A 19,097-nucleotide genomic window follows, 5' to 3' on the forward strand; every position below is an offset into this window, starting at 1 on the left:
AAGGGCTTCAGCCACACACCCCTGACATCCACATCCAGTCCAGTGACAACCCAGCCACTGCTGGAAGCCCTCTGGTCTCCCCTGCAGGAATGGGGGAAGCCACAGGCCTTGATCATGTTTCACCTCCTTCCCCTCTTCCCACCTTATTTCCCCTCCCCCTCCCCTTCTTCTTCCCCCAACTGCTCTGCAACAACATCTTAGAATGAGGCTTGGAGCCAGGGGAAGCCAAACCCAGTTTCAACCAGGTAAAGAGCACACCAAAAGCACCATTTTTACATGGGTAGCCCTCCATAGCCACCGCAATTGCCACAGCTGCCGCAAAAGCAGCTAGTGTGTATAACAGCAGTCACAGCCACTGTGCAGATGGCACACAAGACTCTCAAGAAGAGGCACCAGTGAAGACCAAAAAAAAAAAGAAGAGTCCTCTCTCTACACAAAGCACACTCCAGAGTAATAGAAGAAGTATCTGATTTACAATGATAGGGGTGGACTTGATCACACCTGTCGTAGTACTGGACAGACCATCTAGGCAACAAACCAACAGAGGAACAGTCTATCAGATGGAAAGAACAAATCTACGGTTTTTAGAGAGGGGAAACAGGGGGAAAGGGGAAAGGGGAAAAGGGGAGGGGGAAGGAAGGAGGGGGAGGGAGATGGGGAGGGGGAGGGCAAAGGGGAGAGATTGGATAAGGGGCTTAAAGAATAAGTATAACTTGTAACAATGAATATGCTAATAAAAAAAAAAGTTCCCCAACCAACCCAATCAAAATGAAAGGAGAGGGGAAACAGGGGGAAAGGGGAAAGGGGAAAAGGGGAGGGGGAAGGAAGGAGGGGGAGGGAGATGGGGAGGGGGAGGGCAAAGGGGAGAGATTGGATAAGGGGCTTAAAGAATAAGTATAACTTGTAACAATGAATATGCTAATTAAAAAAAAAGTTCCCCATCCATCCCAATCAAAATGAAAGCCATTACTGAGACCCACGAGGCCATCCCTCATCTGGCCCTTGCCTGCCTCCTTGCTGTGTCTTTCCCTCTCTTTCACTACGGACCAAGCACGCTGGCTTTCCTTCATTAATCTCATAAAATCCTGTACCTTTCGCAAGACGTGCAATTTCACTTTGTAACTGATTTTCATTGTGTTTGTACTGTATTGTCAATGTGTGCAAAAATCCAGTCATCAGAGAGAGAAGTTGATCCTAGAAGAGAGGAAGTGATGCTAATGTTTAATGGAGATGCCTATTTGAGTGGGTTTTATAGGCAGTCATTTGATAAGTAAACTTTTCTAGGCTGTGATGACTTTTAGTCTCCTACACAACTTCAAACTTCAGGGAATCAAATAATGAATGCTGAGATAATGTGGACTTTCTATCATTCTATAGCGCTGTGACCATGACAGAAACCTAACATTGTCAGGGAAGGAGACTTGGGCTGGAAATTACAATTCCTGGGTCCTGTTGCAAAATCTGCCACTAAGTAAGCTGTGAGTGCTTAGACAAGCCATTTAAACTTTCCCTGCCTGGCTTTATTTGTATGAAAAGGAACAAAATAGTATTCATCATGATTCTCAACTTTTTCACTTCCCTAGGATACCTTTTATTCCCCTGCCCCCATTTTTAAATGTTGAGAAATTTGGTCTACTAAAATATATTCCTTAATAACTTGTTTGAGTTATCATGTTCCTTGTTTATTATTAACATGCTCATGTTCACTGCTAATTTATCAAAGATATGTATAATTTCTAACTCTGCTTAGCATTAAATACTCAACTGACATCGGTTGAGTTGATGTAATGCCATCCAAAGCAGAGACTGAGTTTTAATTTGCCCGAGGGGCTTTACAACGTTTAATCCCTAAGAATTAAGATGCTGCAGGATGGTAATCTCTGTGCTCAGTCAACTTTAAGATTCCTTACAAGTCTGAGAGTCAATGTTATTTATATTTACATTGATATTTATATCTGTATTTAGTCCAGTGGTCTGTCAGACGGTGCCTCAGAGAATCACAGGGGTTCAGCAGAGTGGCTCAGGAGCAGAAAAGGGGATGAGAAAGGAGTCTTAGGGCCCCCAAATTTATTTCATTCAGAGTAGCCCCACTTTTTTATGTTCTATATATTAGGTTCTGCTGAAGAGTTTCTTTGAAGAAAGGGTTTAAACTATTAAAAATAATTTGAAAAATATGACAAACTCAATGATATAGATAAAGATAATGAGGCCTAGAAAAGTTAAATGAAATTGACCCAAGGCTACAAAGATGATTCATGGCAAAATATTCATTTAATCAATCTACAAATATTTATTGAACTCTGTGGAAATAAAAATTATAAATATAAATCTTTGATTCATTCTTAGTTTAAAAACAATCTGTGGGTCACCATGGTATTTGATTAGAAGTGTTAGGATGAGAGAGCCTTGTTTTCATAAATTGAAGGAGAATTGACATTATTATGTGTATGTTACTAGTGTTCAATAGGACAAGGAAGAGAGAGCAGGAGAATATCAGCATCTGGTGACCACAGGAGAGAAATGCACAAAGAGCCCTTTTAGGGGACAGGCCAGGTGGGGTAAAGATCTTGCTTCGGTTTAAATCTATGGTGACTCTGGTGCTGGTTGTCACACTATTGCTTTCATGGGTGTTCATAGGGGTGGAGCCAATAGCCCTGTCTACCCAAGATTAATGTTAAGGTTTTTGTTTCGTTTCCAAGATTGAGCATGTGATTACCACTAAACTTAGAAAAACCCATGGCTACAGGAAATGTGTTAATTTAATCTATAAGATATATTCGTAAAAGCCAATTGGTTGGATTTGTTTAACTTAAGCTATTAATAAGTTCACTGGCATTATAACTTGCCCATGATGAGTGCTGGGTATGTTCTCTCATTAAGCCAAAAGCTACAGACCTTCTGGTTCTAGCTTTCTCCTTGCAGATTATTTGAAATAAAGGGCATCTTTGGCAGATTCAAATCCAAATATGACATAAAGCCTCATTCTTTCTTAGCACCAGTCAAGAGCCAGGCCTTCTTCTATGCATTAAGGACACAGCAATGAACATGTTGGAAAAGTTTCCCACTTTTATGGACTGGAATTGGGTCTCTTGACTTCTGGTCCAATGCTGTTTTCACGATACTAAGCAAAGTTGAAGATGCTTTCTACTGTTTTGCAAGTACGTGTCATTACAGTGTATGCTTAAATCTCCTCCACATTATTTATTCATTTATTCAGCAAATATTTATTGAGTAGCTTCTATTACCAAACTGTATGCTAAGTGCTGGGCATCCTGAAATGAATTAGCGCTCAAGGTGCTCACAGACTTATGGGAACATAGACTTGTACACAAATTGCAAAACAGCATAATAAGTAGAACAGTAGGGGAGGAGCAAGGTACAGACATAACACACAGCAGTCACTAATTAACTCCCTCAGGCATGATATCCAAACTTGGACTTGAAAGAGGAATAGAGGTTCCCCAGGCAAACCAGGGATAGTGGGAGTGGGGTTGCTGTACAGGAAGATGCAGAGGCAAGAGAAAACGTGCTATATTCTGAGAACTATAAGCTGTTTGGTACTGAAGAAATGGAAAGTACAAGTTAGGTGGGAGGCAGGAAGGTGGTGGAATTTCCATCTAATGGCCTCTATTTTCTCTGTGAGGTTAAAGAGACAGCATTTTTCTTTCTTTCTTTCTTTTTTTTTTTTTTTTTTTTTTTTTGAGAATGAAGGAGGCAAAGGCTAGGTGGGAAATTTAAAGGAAGGTTAAAAGAACTGCTGAATTGTTTATGAAATAGAAAGGATAGGGAAAAACCTAAAAGCCTATCAACAAAAGACTGGCTTCATAGATTACAGTCCACCCACACAATGGAATACCACGCAGCCAGGAAAAGAAAGATACACACTAATATATACTAGTACGAAAAGTTCTACAAGTTATAAATTGCTCAGTGAAAAAAAGCAAGATGCAGAACCGTGTATACCAAGCTCCCTTTTTTGTAGAAGGCAGTAGAGTTAATAATATTTTCTTATGTGTATAAAATATCTCTGGAAGAAAGGATAAGAAAGTAGTAGGTTTGGTAGAGAAGCTGGGTGACTAGGAAACAAGAGTTGCGTGGGGGGAGACTTTACACTGTACACTTCTGCATTTTGAATCACAAGATCCTGTTGTTTATTTAAAAATTAATTTAAAATAAAATCTCTAATAAAATAAAAAAGAACAATTTCCAAGGACAATGGGAAGTAACAGAACTAAATTTTGCCCTCATGGCTATGTCCCTCTGGAATATTATGCTTCAGCCTAACTTGGGGAAATATTAGAAGAACTATTTCTTTTCATTAGGCTTCCTATTTGGGAGAGAGAATGTGGTTGAATCACGAGGATCAGAGCTAGAGAGTTATCTACAGAAAAACCTAACTAAGGCTGCTTATTTGACCCCTCGTATCCAGAGTCTCCAACCACAATCTCTTCAGCATACTAGCAACGTTGCTTTGATGACATCAAAGCAGCACCTCAAAAAAGATGTCATTCATCTGTCTCATTCACCTGTTTCATTCATTTGCCTGTTGGTGCAAAACCTTCTTGGTACAAAGTGAGTCAAAACAAGTCTGCCGTTGAGGAGCTAGGAAGCTAAAAGGACGCTAACTGTTATGTAACACATTAGCAAATAATAAACAAGACAGACTTTCGTGTGTGGATTGTTGAATCAGATTCATGATCTTATAATCGTACCCTTTTAACTCTTGTCAAATACATCAAGAAATATTCCGGGTGTTCAACAATGAGCCGGTGAAGAACTGTCTGTGTGCCAGATAATGCTAGGCAGTGGCGATGCAGGGATGACTGAGCCATGGTTCCTTGTGTCTGGAACCATGCAGGCCAGAAACAGAGTGATATAAAGAAAGAATTAGAATAAAATGGGATATTTCAGAGAGACATGAATAGAATTCTATGGGAAGCCAGAGGAGGGAGGGACAAACTCTCCCTGGAAGGAATTAGAAAGGGCTTCATGGAGGAGAAAGTATGTAAACCAAGCCTTAAACAAGGAGTGAAGCTGAGGGAGGAGGAGAAGGACACACCAGACCAGGAGGATCCAGTGTGCAAAGGCAACGAAGGTCACACTCACGCGGTGTGTTTGTGGGACACCAAGCAGCTCGACCTGACTCCAGCATCATGTGCTTCTTGGGGAGGGGTAAGTATCGAGGCTCGAAAGGCAGGTTGAGACAGGGTTACGAAGTTCCTCAGGTGCCAGGCTGACAAGTTTAGACTTTGTCATGTAGGTGAGATACCGTGTTCTCAGTCGACACACTGAGAGGTCGTACCCTTGCCGTTACTGTCTAGCCCTTTTCCAGAAGCTTCCATATTCTTGTGAGAGGCAGAACAATGACTTGGAAGGCAGGTTTGCAAACGTGGCCTTACCTTCCCGCACTTCCTCTTTCTTCTTCCACGTCTAATTAGCTATCAGAGTCTGTGACTATTCTGTCACAAACGCTTTCTTTCTTTTTTCTTAGATGAACCATTTAGTAAGTATGGAGCTGTGGCAGGGGATGGGTTTATATACACCACCTTATTTAAGCCTCAAAACAGCCCTGGGAGGTCATGTTCTAGACAGGGTTCATGGCAACAGACAGCACGTAACTGAAGCTGAAAAGGGATTTATTGGAAGGGTATCAGGCAACTCATAGCACCCATAGGAAGGGGAGGACTGGGCTCGGGTGGGAGCCAATGAAGAAGCTGAGCACACAGTTCAGATCCTACCTCACTAACAACTTCCCGGGACATGTTCCACCACGCCTAAACTCTCATGCCCACCACAGCAGCTTTGAAGATTCTCAAACTGACCACAGTGCCTTTGCATCATTACTTCCAAGTACAGAGAGGTGAGTGAGCATCAGTTGGCCCTGCTATGCCCTAGCTGCCAGGGGCAGCAGAGGAACAGCTTCCCACCTACACTGGGATTCACTCCAATTAGGAAGGATGTTCAGATACTGGACAGCAAAAATGACACATGCCCACTACTGTATTATTATTTCCTGCATTTTGCAGATGAGGGAATAGACTTCCAGCAGGTAGGGTAGTTACCCAAGTAACACAGCTAGTCAGCGTGGAGCCAAGACTGGAGCCCAAGTCATTTTGTTTGCAAAGCCCACGCTGTTATGCAATCGGCCACACGGCCTGCTCTCAACCATTCCAGCTATATTTCATTGCCCACACACTAGTCCAGGATCCCATCACCTCGTTTGCATTACTACCTCCTACCTGGTCTCCCTGCTTTGTGCGCCCCCATTGCAGTTCATTCTCTACCCAGTTGCTAAGATAATATTTTTCAAGTAGCATCTACATCATGTCAGCCTCTTGTTCAAAAAGCAGTGACTCACCCCTTCGATAGCCTGCCCTGACTAATATCATTCCACGCTGATCGCTCCCTCTGTAATCAGTCAAATAATGCTGCTGCTGTGCCCACGGGTGTATACTTTCTACTATACTATCTTACACGTATTAATAATCTCTAGCTATTGCATTTATATGTGACTTTCTGAGGTGACAGAGCCTGTCCTCTGCTGCTTTTGCATCTCTAATGACAGATCCTACCATCAGACACAGTGCATGTCTTCCCAGAACCCTCCAGAATATTTGCCTTACTATCGTCAATGTTATTATTTGCAGAGTACCTCTCATCTGCTAATCTATTATTAGCTTCCCTGAAATTGCCCGATTGCTTCCTACGTTTCTCTGCCACATATACCATGCACTACCAAGAGGAAAATACTGTTGGTAATGATAATTTTATTTCTTTTTTTGTAAATGTTTAATGCTTTACTCCACCCTTAGACACTGTAAGTTGAGGAAAGGTAAAAATGGCATGCTCTTAGAGCTGTGAGACAAAAGGAAGTAGTATTTAGAGCATGCGCCCCTCCCTCTTTCTGACCAGGAGTAATAAAGGTAACATAAGCCTGGAGTATAATTAGGTAATCAGGCTGGCCGGGTTACCAGCTTGACGTTCCTACAGGGAAGGCTCTTGCCTGGTTCCTGCCTTCACGTGGAAGATGGCATCACCAGCAACTAATAATGCCCTGCACCTCAAAGACCTTTAAATCTTTCTAAAGCCAGACCAAGAGGACCAAGACCAGAGGGATGTAGCTTTCACCTCCCATCTATCTGCCTGTGCCCCAGTCTCCAGTTACTTCTTTTGAGGACCTGTCTCTTTCTTGAGTTTATGATGTCAGAGAAGGTCACAACTACACACAGAGCACACACTTGGTGATCAATACCTCCAGTAGAATAAATAAAACCCAAAATTTATTCAACGGATACTTGTATATTCTCTGGTCATTTCACTGGCTCCAAGAGTAAAGATAAATGTGATAGGGTCTCTGTCCTCAAGGAGTTAACCTTCTACCTGAAGAGACAAATCTATAAAACAAATAATTGACGAGCAATGGGTAAAGGCAACAATTAAGTCTGTACTGGGTATAAGAATGGCGCACAGAAAGGAGTGATCGTTCTATTTGGGGCAAGAGATCTCAAAAGACTTTACGGAGGGTGAGATGCTTGAGCTGGGGTTGAGGGAAAAGTAAGAGTTTGCCAGACAGATGAAGTGAGGAAGAGCCTTCCAGGAAGAGGACAGAGGGGTTTACCATGGGATGAAAGAATTGTAAGTAGTTTGGATTCCGGAGATGCTTATTCAGTATTTATCCTCTCCTTCCTTCCAAATTTCCCAGCCACTGAGTTGAATGTAACTGACCTCAGTCCCAGAGCCAGGGATGGGCCCTAACTGGCCTCAGCCCAACAGCACAACCCATTCCCGTGCTGCAGCTGCTTCTCAGAGAATCACGTCCTCCAGGCCTGAGCAAATGGCCTTTCTCAGGGATATTAGTTCAGGGATGGATATGTCCAAACATAAAGAAGCCCAGGACTCTGGCTTGGTGGTTGGGGGAAGAAATGCACTCACTGCTACTGGACATGGAAGAGGAAGCATGTAAACCTGAGAGCAGCTGCTTTCCATTTTGTTACCCCAAGGGGAGTCCACTGTAGGATAAAGATGTCATATAGAGCTAAGGGAATTGCAGAGAAATGAAGCCACAACCTAATCAAACTCTGATTAAGTGGCTGCTGGTCTTCATTGTTTGAAAGATGAAATTGAATGACTTGAAACTAAAATTGTTCTACTTGGTGCAGTGTCACTGGATTTAGGGTTTGAGCAGGTGGAAGGTGGCAAATAGGGTTTAGAAGGAGGCATGGGCCAGATGATGAGTGTAGGTTTTATTCTAGAGACATGGAAAGCTCTCAAAGGTTTTAGGCCATGTTATAGAGCAGCATGATCTGATAGGAGTTTTAGAAAAATTACCCCAGCAGCAATGAGAAGAATGGCTTGGAGGGAGCAATGCTGGGGACAGTAAGGAAACCAGGTCACTTTCCACTTCCTCATTGCATGCAAAGATGCCAGTTCTAGCTTCTTTCTGCACCAACCTCAAAAAGGAATCATCTTTTAAAAAATACTTAATTCATGAACATATGATACAGGATATGAATTCTCTAGGATTTTATACACTGGGAGGAAAGATGTATGTGTTAGAAGTCCATACAATTTTTCTGGGATTTAATGTAGGAGATCAAAGTTTGGGTTATACTATTTAGGTGATCAATAACATCTTGGCCTCTTTCTGTTTCTGTTTAGGACTTCCAATTTATCCTATACTCCTTCTGAACTCTTTGTATTTATTTGTCAATGCAGTGTTGTTTTAGAATTTGTTTTGTTTGTTTTTGCTTTTTTTTCTCCCTAGAGACAGAATGGCAGCTGAAGAAAAAGAATAACATTAAGTCCTTTGACACAAAAACCCTTTCCCTTGGTGTCTGCTGCTCTTAAGGGAAATTAACCTGATCCTAACCAATTTTACTCAAGAGAAGGCATCTCTGATAACAAACATTTGTCCCAATCTCTTTGGCCTCCAGTATTAACTGCCAAGTAAATTCTATTGATAGAAGTAATATGGACATGTGACTCCTCTCTGCTCCAGTTCACTGGAAACTGTTCTGCAAAAGTATTAGGATTCAATTAATCTTTCTACTTACTTGTCATTACTGAGCTCCCTCTTCATGCCTTGCACTGTGCTTGTTACTAGGGGCAGTACCACAGGAGACCTTGCTTTAAAAAGGCTCATAACATGGAGTCTGAAGATGGAAAATGCTTTTCCTAAAACCATGCTGCTGAGGTTATACAACAACAGCTGGTTCATCTGTAAGATGGTTACGTTGTGTTGACCCTTGAAGCTTATGAAAAGTTTTTTAAAGTGTAATCAGATGTATCCAAAGGGATTCAGATGCCATTCTGCCAGGACTCCAGTGACAACATTAGGATTTTGCTCATTAACCACTGACCTTCCACCAAGGTCCTTAAGGATAAAGATGATCTCATTCTTGGTTAACAGAATCATTTATCTTCCTCACGTGTATAGTTTTAGGTGGGAAATTGAATCAAAAGCAGGAACTTGTAAAAAATATGTTATCCCCAAAAGTCATCACAAGATACAAATTGTCCATTCCTTATTAAAGCAACTATAGTTATATGTGAGAGTTTGCGACTGACTCCTTCCGAGTGAATAAATCATTTTTCCTAAATGGAAATGTACCTCTCCCTCTCCTCCCCCCATTTCACTATTTTGTATGGGCAATCTTCATTCTCCATAAGTCCTATTTAACTCCCCCAAACGTTCTATAAATACTATTTGACGCAGAAGACTTACAGCAGACCTGACCACATAATTATGCACTGGAACTTCAGCGTGAACCTGGTCTTTATTTTTAAACCAAATGCTTGTCATACCAATTCCTTTACTTGCTCATTGTGCCCCGGAGCCAGTGGCCCTCGAATGATAAACTCAAGATACAAGCTGCTTGGAGCTCTGCCCTTGACTTCACAAGAGAGTTAACCATATCTAGCACCCAGCTCACTCCCTGGCACATAGCAGACACGGAACAAATATTTTCTGGAAGAAAGAATGAATGAAGATAGTGTCTATCTACGGAATTGTAAGTTAATTTGAGTTTCCTTGAGCTAATCCAAGGACTCAGACTTAAGACCCTCGAATGGCAAACTGAGGAGCTGAGGTGTTTTTTTGTTTTCAGTTAACAAGCATTTTTGGAGCCACTGTGTTCTAAGAATTGTAGACTCACTTCCTCTTAACCAAATACACTTGGGATTCCCCTGCTGTTGGTCTTCTAAGGAGCAAACCTCATCGACTGCAGTCCTGGCCTCTCACTTCAGCCAGTTCAGGGCTAGTGTATGGGTGGGTCCATGGCGGCATGAAAGTTACGGTTCTTCTAAGAGAAAAGGAACAGAAATGTAAACTCCCTTCCTTCCCTATTTCTTTCATTACTTCACCCTGTTGCCACTCCCCTGAGGTTGGGTCATACCCTCACTTCATCTACCTTGCTCTCCTGGTTCCTCTGCAGAAAATTCCAGGAGTGTTGATTTTCCTCTGAGATTTAGATAAACCCAACTCTCATTCATTGCTGGAGGGAATGCAAAATGGTACACTTTGCAAACTGCCACTTTGGAAGACAATTTGGCAGTTTCTTATAAAACTAAACACAGTCTTCCCATTTGATCCAGCAATCTCATTCCTTGGTATTTACCCAAAAGAGCTGTAAACTTATGTCCATATAGAAACCCACACACAGATATTGATAGCCACTTTATTCATAGTTGCAAAAACTTGGAAATGACCAAGATGTCCTTCAAATGTGAATGGATAAACAAACTGTGGTACATCAAGAAAATGGCATATTATTCAGCACTAAAAAGAAGTGAGTGATCAAGCCATGAAAAACATGGAGGAACCTTAAATGTATATTCTTAAGTGAAAGAAACCAGTCTGAAAAGGTTACAAACCAGATGGTTCTGACTATATTACATTCTAGAAAAGGCAAAACTATGCAGACAATAAGAAAACCAGAGTTTACCAGAGGCTGGGGGGACAGAGGGATGAATAGATAGAACACAGAGAATTTTTAGGGCAGTGAAACTGTTCTGTATGATATTACAATGGTGGACACACGTCATTATACATTTGTCAAAACCCACAAAATGAACAACACCAAGAATGAATCCTAATGTAAACTATGGACTTTGGGTGATAATGATGTGCTAAGGTAGATTCATTGATTGCAACAAATGTACCACTGTGGTGTGAGATGTTGCTAGTGGGGAGGCTGGGGTGGCAGGGGAGGGAACGGGGGTACATGGGAACTCTGTACTTTCTGCTCAGTTTTGCTATGAACCTAAAACTGCTCTAAAAAATAAGTCTATTTAGAAAATATAGATGATAGCTAGATAGGTAGATAGAGTTAGACAGATGAACCTTACTTCAGCCCTTTGTGTATATGGCCTATTGTGAGCACACATTTGTCTGGGTTACAGAGGAGTGGGAAGGACATGTGAAGTGGAGAGGGAGATTAAGGGAAAAGTCTTACAAAAACCTTTTGCTGGCTTCCAGCACAGGTGAGTTGGGGAAAAGCCACAGGCTTGTGTTCTGTTACTCTGTAGGCCACAGAAGAGACACTGGTCTGGTCAGAAGCACTCACTGCCAACAGTGGAAAAGCAAGCATGCTAGCTAGTCCCTCATACTGGGAAAGAAAAAGAAATAAAGATGTTCCCATGGTTGGAGACACTGCCCTCTGCAATGTGGGTCATTCTTTCCACAGCCTTGCATTGGATTTTCGGGTCTGTAATTCCCAGGTTAGACAAGGCATGGAGAGCTACTGGCATTAGAATCACTTTATAAAAATTCAGATTCTCAGGCCAGAGTCCCAGAAAACCAAATTCAGTAGTTCAGGAATAGGGTCCAGGAATCTGCATTTTCACAAAGTTCCCAGCATTCTGGTGTGCAACCCGGCCTCAGAACCACAAAACCTTGTGGCTGAGGGAGCCCACATGCCTGCTGCCAGGAAGGGAGTGGGGAGAGGAGGAGGAACACGAAATGGAAGGATGTCTATCTGATGTTGCTGGTTGCAACTAAAGGATATTCTTCTGGAGAAACGTTATTTGTCATGGTAGCTAAATGCCAAGGGACCATTAGTTTTATACCTCAGAGATTTTTTGAGCATACCTGAGAAGCACCAATGCAGAATTGAGTCAGCAAGAAAATTTGCTCCAGTTCAAAACAGTGAATTCTAAACAACTTACTTATCGAGGAAGGTGGCAGTTATCTTTAATTCTCTATTTTCAGATTTTTGACCTTTGAAAAGTTGGGACTTCCACTGCAAGATAGTCTGGCCCTTACCTGTGACACTGTTCTGATCATGAGCTTTGTCCTTTCTTTTGAGACAAAGGCATCATCTCCACCCTCTTTCTTCTCTCTATCCGTCCCAACATGGTTCTCTTCCAACTCCTTCTCATTTTTCCCCTCTTCCTTTAGGGTAGCTAACTTGCCAGACACTGGGTTTACTCCTTCAAATGAATGATCTTATTTATGCTTCACAATAACTCTGTAAGATTGGTGCTGTACTTATCCACGTGTTACAGATGAAGGAAGGTGTGTGCGGGGGGCGGTTAGGGTCCCAATAGATGAAGTAATTTGCCAAAGGACACCCTGTTAAGTGGCTCTACTACTACCTTGATCCGTTGTTCTGACACCTAAGATCCTGCTTAGGCCTCCTGCTCAGGACACACTCAGTTCCTGCTGCCCCAGAGCTCTGCATTGCTTTCTGAAGCTGTCTACACAGATCTGAATCTTGACCTTGAACCGCAGCCTGGAGGTTGGTGCACAGCAGCCTGACAGCCGATGTCCCTGTTGCTGACTGACTGCCTCTCTGTGTCTCAGAACACTATCTGCTCCTACTCACTCTCTGCTTCCTCTCACTACGTGTGGATTTCGTTCAATGAAGCCAGGATCCCCAGGTCCCTGACCAGCCTTCTATTGCCAGTCTAGGTTGCTGAGGATGTGCCAGAAAAATGCATGCTGTTTACTTTTAGAAAGGGCTTTTGACTTTGCTCTGAGCCTTCTTTTCCCCAGTCACATACTTTTCCCTAATTGGCCTTCCAAGGGTGAGGAGTCGATCCAAAAGAAGTCACCTTAGTACAATTATTAAGAGTAATCCCTTTAATCCTCTGCCTACCTAAAAGCTTCATCCACCACTAGAGCGGCAGCGCCCCCATTCTGTTTCCTAGATTAGAGGTGCCCAAACTGTCGCCAGTATAACTGTGGTCTGAAAACTTTCAAGTGGAACATGGACAAGTGTTGTTTTAAGGGTATCCATTTCCAGACCCTCAACTTTTATAGGTACTTCCTCCTAAAGGCAGTTTGCCTGAGGACGATCCCGCATTTACATCAGACATTCTCCCATTTTGTATCCTTTACCCACCCCAAAACTTACTGTGAAGCTTTGCCCTGGGTAAAAGAAAAAAACTTCCTGGGCAACAACAATAAAAATACTAAAGTATCAATTTGGGGGAAACTTTGATGATAAATAAGGCAACTTAACCCATAGATATTTCTGGCATTCCTGGTCTTATAAGAATTTCTGTTAAGGGAGAAGAAACAAGGATATTCTGGCTCCTCTTAGGAGGTTCTGAATTAGAACGTAAGGCAGAATAGAGTGGCGGGAGTAACAGCAGTTTTTGCTTAATGACTTCACCTCTTGCATCTGCCTGTTTTCAGAGAATGCATCATTTTGGAAGGACAGTACTGTGAGAGCAAAGCTAAGTGACCTGCAAACAGAATGACCCAAACGCCTTTTCTTACATATTTTCAACTAAGCAGTTCTTTTCAGCTCTTCTCGATATTCATCCCTAGCACAAGTCATCGACTAGAAAGAAAAAGATTTCAGAGAAGCCAAGGTAGACAATATTCGTGACGCTGATTCTTTTCTGTGCAATGGGAATATTTTCCAGTACCACCAAGTTTCTAAAATACATTGGGAAAAAAAACTCACTGTTAAACTTATTTTTTTTTCAGATTGAGTTACTGTTATTCAATAAGGTAGTTAGAACCTGCTTGTGAAGTCATATAAAATATTTTATTTATGATCAGTCAGCACCTTATTTTATTTTATAAAAAGATTAATATTTTCTACTTCCTTTACCAAAAAATAAATTATATGCTAGTCCCAGACCAATCCCTTTTAAGGAGTATCTTTCTTTTTCATTAAATGTATGTGAAATTTTTGATTATGATTTCTAACCAGACTAATGGAATCATTTATGATTTTTATATTCGATTCTTACTCAATTATTCCTAAAAATTCAACACCAGAGTTACACACACACACAAAATTATTGAAAGAATATAATTTCACATCTTTTATTACTTTTGTTTCACAAAAATTTATAATCCAAGCCACATATTACATTACATTAAAGAATAAGAAAAGCACATTGGTTTTTCATTTATTTTTATAAATTATTAAAAATTGATAAATGAATTATGTTAGATCTACATTATTGACATCTTGACTACATTTAACAATTCACCTTAAAAGGTGCATTCCATTATATGTTTACAATATTTCTTAAAATGAATATTAATATTTACTTGAATGGAAAAATGAAGTTAGAATTTGTATGACAGAAATTAAATCTGATTTGCCTGATCGGTTTGACAATAAGACTTTGATACTTAGGCTACATGGTGAACTTTTTTCCATAAAAATCTGCAGCTCTAACATTTGCAGAAAAATATTTGCAAGTGTGTTATGAGATAAAAGCATTTTATCAAAAAAATATTGTACTGGAGAGGGTATACTGAATTTGAAACATTCTAAATTTTCCCAATTCTTTTTTTAGTATATGGGGCTAAACAAAATGCCTTTAAGTGAAAGAGTAACAAATAAAAGTAATAGTGATATAATATGATTTTGTATACTTCCCAGAAATTGAGAAAATAAATTACTTTAATGACTGTAAAATATCCTTTCACAAGTCAGGTGGTTCCCAATACTTTACTTTCAATAAAATTGATGGAGACAATATATTTGCTAGCCAGTCATCAAAAACAATTTTGGAAAATAGACAATTGGCCTTCATATAGTGAATTTTTAAAGTACACAATTAAATGGCTTAAAACTCTGTATACTTACAGAGTTGTGCAGCCTCCATAACAATCAATTTTAGAATATTTTTTTCATCCCCAAATGAAAAGAAATCTGGCACCCCTAGCCATGGTCCCCAATGCCCCCTATTCCTCCCTTCCCTCATTGCCTGGCAACCACTAATCTGATTTCTGTCTGTATAGATTTGCCTGTTCTTGACATTTCACTTAAATGGAATCTTACAATATGTGGTCCTTTAGGACTGATTTCTTTCACTTAGCACATTGTCTTCAAGGTTGTATGTATCAATATTTCATTTCTTTTTATTGCTTAATAATATCATATTGTATGAATATATCACATTTTACCCATTTATGAGTTTGTGGACAGTTGGGTTATTTCCACTTCTTATATGATGAATAATGCTGCTGTGGACATTCACGTTCATGTTTTGCACAAACCTAAGTTTTTATCTCTCCTGGATATATACCTAGAAATGGAATTGCTGGGGCTGGCCCCATGGCTCACTCAGGAGAGTGTGGTGCTTGTAGTGCTGAGGCCACAGGTTCGGGTCCTATATAGGGATGGCCAGTGTGCTCACTGGCTGAGCGTGGTGCAGACCACACCATGACAAGGGTTACGATCCCCTTCCCAGTCAGGAAAAATAAAAAAAGAAATGGAACGCTGGGTCATATGGTAACATTAACCTTTTGAAGAAATGCCAGACTGTTTTCCAAAGAGGCTGCACCATTTAATGTTCCCAGCAGCAGTGAATAAAGGGCTTCCAATTTCTCCACATGCTTGACAACATCTATTGCTATCTTTTTTATTATAACCATCCTAGTAGTTGTGAAGTGTTATTTCACTGTGGTTTTGATTTGCATTTCCTTGATGACTAATGATTTTGAGCATCTTTTCATGTGCTTTACTGGCTACTTGTATATCTTCTTTGGAGAAATGTCTATTCAGATCATTTGCCCATCTTTAAAATTGGGTTATTTGTTTTTTTATTAATGAGTTGTAAGAGTTCTTCATATATTCTAGATACAAGACCCCTAGATATATTATTTGCAAAAATTTTCTACCAACTATATGATTTTTCTTTAACTAAAAAAGAGTTTTAAAAAATTGAGTAGCATTGCTATAACAATACTCCTTCCACTCCCATCTATTTATTAAATGAGGTTTCTCAGCCCTTACATTTACAAAATAAAATACAGGAATAGAATTGATCCTGAATTCTACTTAAGTTATTATTTATTTTGGATACAGAGAATATAAAAACCCAGTCTTATCCATCTTCAATAATAATTTTTTATTATAAATTTTCGTTAAAATTTACTTTTTGTGTTTTTTAAATTTATATAAATTTATAATATATTTATGTTGTTTTATCTATTATGAAATAACAATTCTAATGATCAGTTAATTTAGAAGAAACTTTTAAAAATTAGAGCTTTATTTGATCCCTGTACCAGCTAGCAAAAATAAATAAATGGAGCTTTATAACCTTAGTATATTAAGCAAATTATAGAAATTTATTTTTTTAAGTTTATTTATTAGTATTATTATTTTTTACATTCTAAGATGTTGCAGAGCAGTGGGGAGGGGAGAAGAGTAGGGGGAAAGGAACAGGGTGGGAGCAGGAGCATGGAGGAAGGGCATAGCTGAGGCCCATGGCACCCCCCTCATTCCTGCAGGGGAGACCAGGGGGCTTCCAGCAGTGGCTCGGTCATTGCTGGGCTGGATGCAGATGTCAGGGTGTGTGTGGCTGAAGCCCTTGACCCCCCACCGCCCCAGCTCATAAAACAAGGGGGCTCTCAGGAGCCTGCGGTACTTCTTGCAACAGCTTGGTGATCATCGCTGGGCTGGTTGCGAATGTTGGTAGACATGGCTGAGGCCCATAGCCCTCCCACCTCCCTGGCTTGGGAGCCCAGGGGGCTTCTGGTCCTTTTAGTTTTTATAGCTGTTCTTTGGTGATCTGAGACCTTTACTAGTTAATATCAAACTTTGTCTGATTTGTGGATACTTTGTTTTTTATTTCAGTTCTGTGTTGGATTATTTGCTGTTCCTACCACTTAAACTCTGCACTGGAACTAATTTGTTGTGCTTTGCTTACTTCTAAAATAGGGGAACTTCCTGTGGGGACCAGCACTTGAGCCCTGTAGTTGATCTAAATTGCTGCTTTGCTGCTGATTCCCTGGGGAAGGCTTTTTGTGCAGCTCAGGTTTTAATGGTTGACCTTATAAGTATTTCCAGGTCTTGTGAGTTCCAGTACACCCGGGTTGTGTGGAAAGTCTGGTCTGGGCCTGAGTCTTTTCAGCAAACTGCACCCCCTGCTGATCTGTATTCCTGATCAGTCTCCACTGAGTGGTCCTGTGCTGATAGGGGGGGCAATTAACTGTGCCCTAATATTCCCCTGGTGGCCTGTCTCCCCCGCCACCTCTACTCCAAACATTTCCCATGGGACAGGCCATGGCTGGTCCCTTGAGATGACTCACAGGCCTCTGAGTAGCTCCTTTTTTCAGTTGTTTGTGGATCCTCACCCCATGTGTGTCCATGGGAACCCTGTTAGTGGTTGAAGAAGAGGGCCACCAAGGCCCTCTTCTCCCCTCCTGCCTCCAAGCAATTTAATAGGAAGGGCACAGCTGTGGCTTTTGCCAGCTCTTGCTCTGTGTGCTCACCAAGGCCAGTCTTGAAGTGGCCAGGGCTCAAAATGGTGGGAGCAATCCTTTCTTTCTCTCATTGTGGCTTCTCTTGCCATCATGAACTCTGTAGATCTCTCCTTGTCTTCCCCTGAGATCTAGCAGCCCCGGCTTGGCTGTCGTTGCTTTTTAATAGTTGTAAATTGGTTGATTTGTGGGAGAGAGTGATGCTGGGGATTATCTATTCTGCCATCTTGACTGGCTAGAATTTTAATTTATATAAATTTTTGTTTCAGATAGTACTGGGGGGATCAATAAAAGATTCTCAGCATAAAAATATTTACAATAAATATTAACATTTACAACATGCTAGAATTCAGACTCTGAACTATTTAATTTTATATTGAAATTCTGCAAGGGGGTACCAGTTTTTCAAAATTCTTTAAAGTGGTAAGTATGTGAACAAAGGAGTGTGAGAATCATTTTTCTAGTAGTCTATACCTTTCTGTCCCTGATCCCCATCCAGCCTCTAAACTCTAAAGTACCCTCACCTTATCATAACACTCCCTGTTATATCACTGTTTTATTTTCTTCTCAGTACTTACCTCTGCTAAGGTTTGGAGTGTGCCAGGCAGGAGGAGAGGTAAAATTGGAGAGGTATTTTACCCCAACTACAATAGTAAGCCACTGACGAGTTTTAAACAGAAAATTATATGATCTGGTTTATATTTTAAATCAAAAATCACCCTGGCTACTGTGATAAAAATGGATTGTATGGGGTCGAGAGGAAAGGTTCAAGAGAAGCAGCAGAGAAACCAGTTAGGCTACTGTGGTAGAGGCCAGAGATCATGTTGACTTGGACTTAGAGATGGTTAATCAAGTGGGAAGAGTCAAAATATACTTAGGAGGTGGAGCTGACAGAACTTGTTAAAGATTTAGTTATGAGTTGTGAGGAAAAGACAAGAATCAAGAATGATTCCTAGGAACTTAGTTTTGAACAATTGGGTGAATGCTGCAGCAGATTTAAAGATTTTGTTTGGGGACATTTGAAACCTCTATCAAAACAGTTAAGTGACATTCAACATTAAGGCATTAGACACATGAATCTGGAATTCGGGAGTGTCAGGTCAGAGCTGGAGATAAGAATTTGGGAGTCAGGAGCATATGGATAGTACTTAAAACCATTGTGGTGGGTTGAATAACGGTCCTCCAAATGTCATGGAAACCAAAGAGCTTCAAGATAAGAAGAGTGGTCAACTGTGTTGAATGCTGCTGAGAAGCCGATTAAGAGGTTGAAGAAATGGCCATTGCATTAGGCAAGATAGAGGTTGTTTGACCTTGTCTAGAGCAGTTCCAGTGGAGTGGGAGATTTAGGAAGGTTCTTAAGATTAATTTAAGAGAGAGTGGGAAATGAAGACATGGCAATTGTGAATCCAGACAACTT

Source organism: Galeopterus variegatus, unplaced genomic scaffold (genome assembly GCF_000696425.1).
Source record: "Galeopterus variegatus unplaced genomic scaffold, G_variegatus-3.0.2 Scaffold208, whole genome shotgun sequence".
NCBI classification, from domain to species: Eukaryota; Metazoa; Chordata; class Mammalia; order Dermoptera; family Cynocephalidae; genus Galeopterus; species Galeopterus variegatus.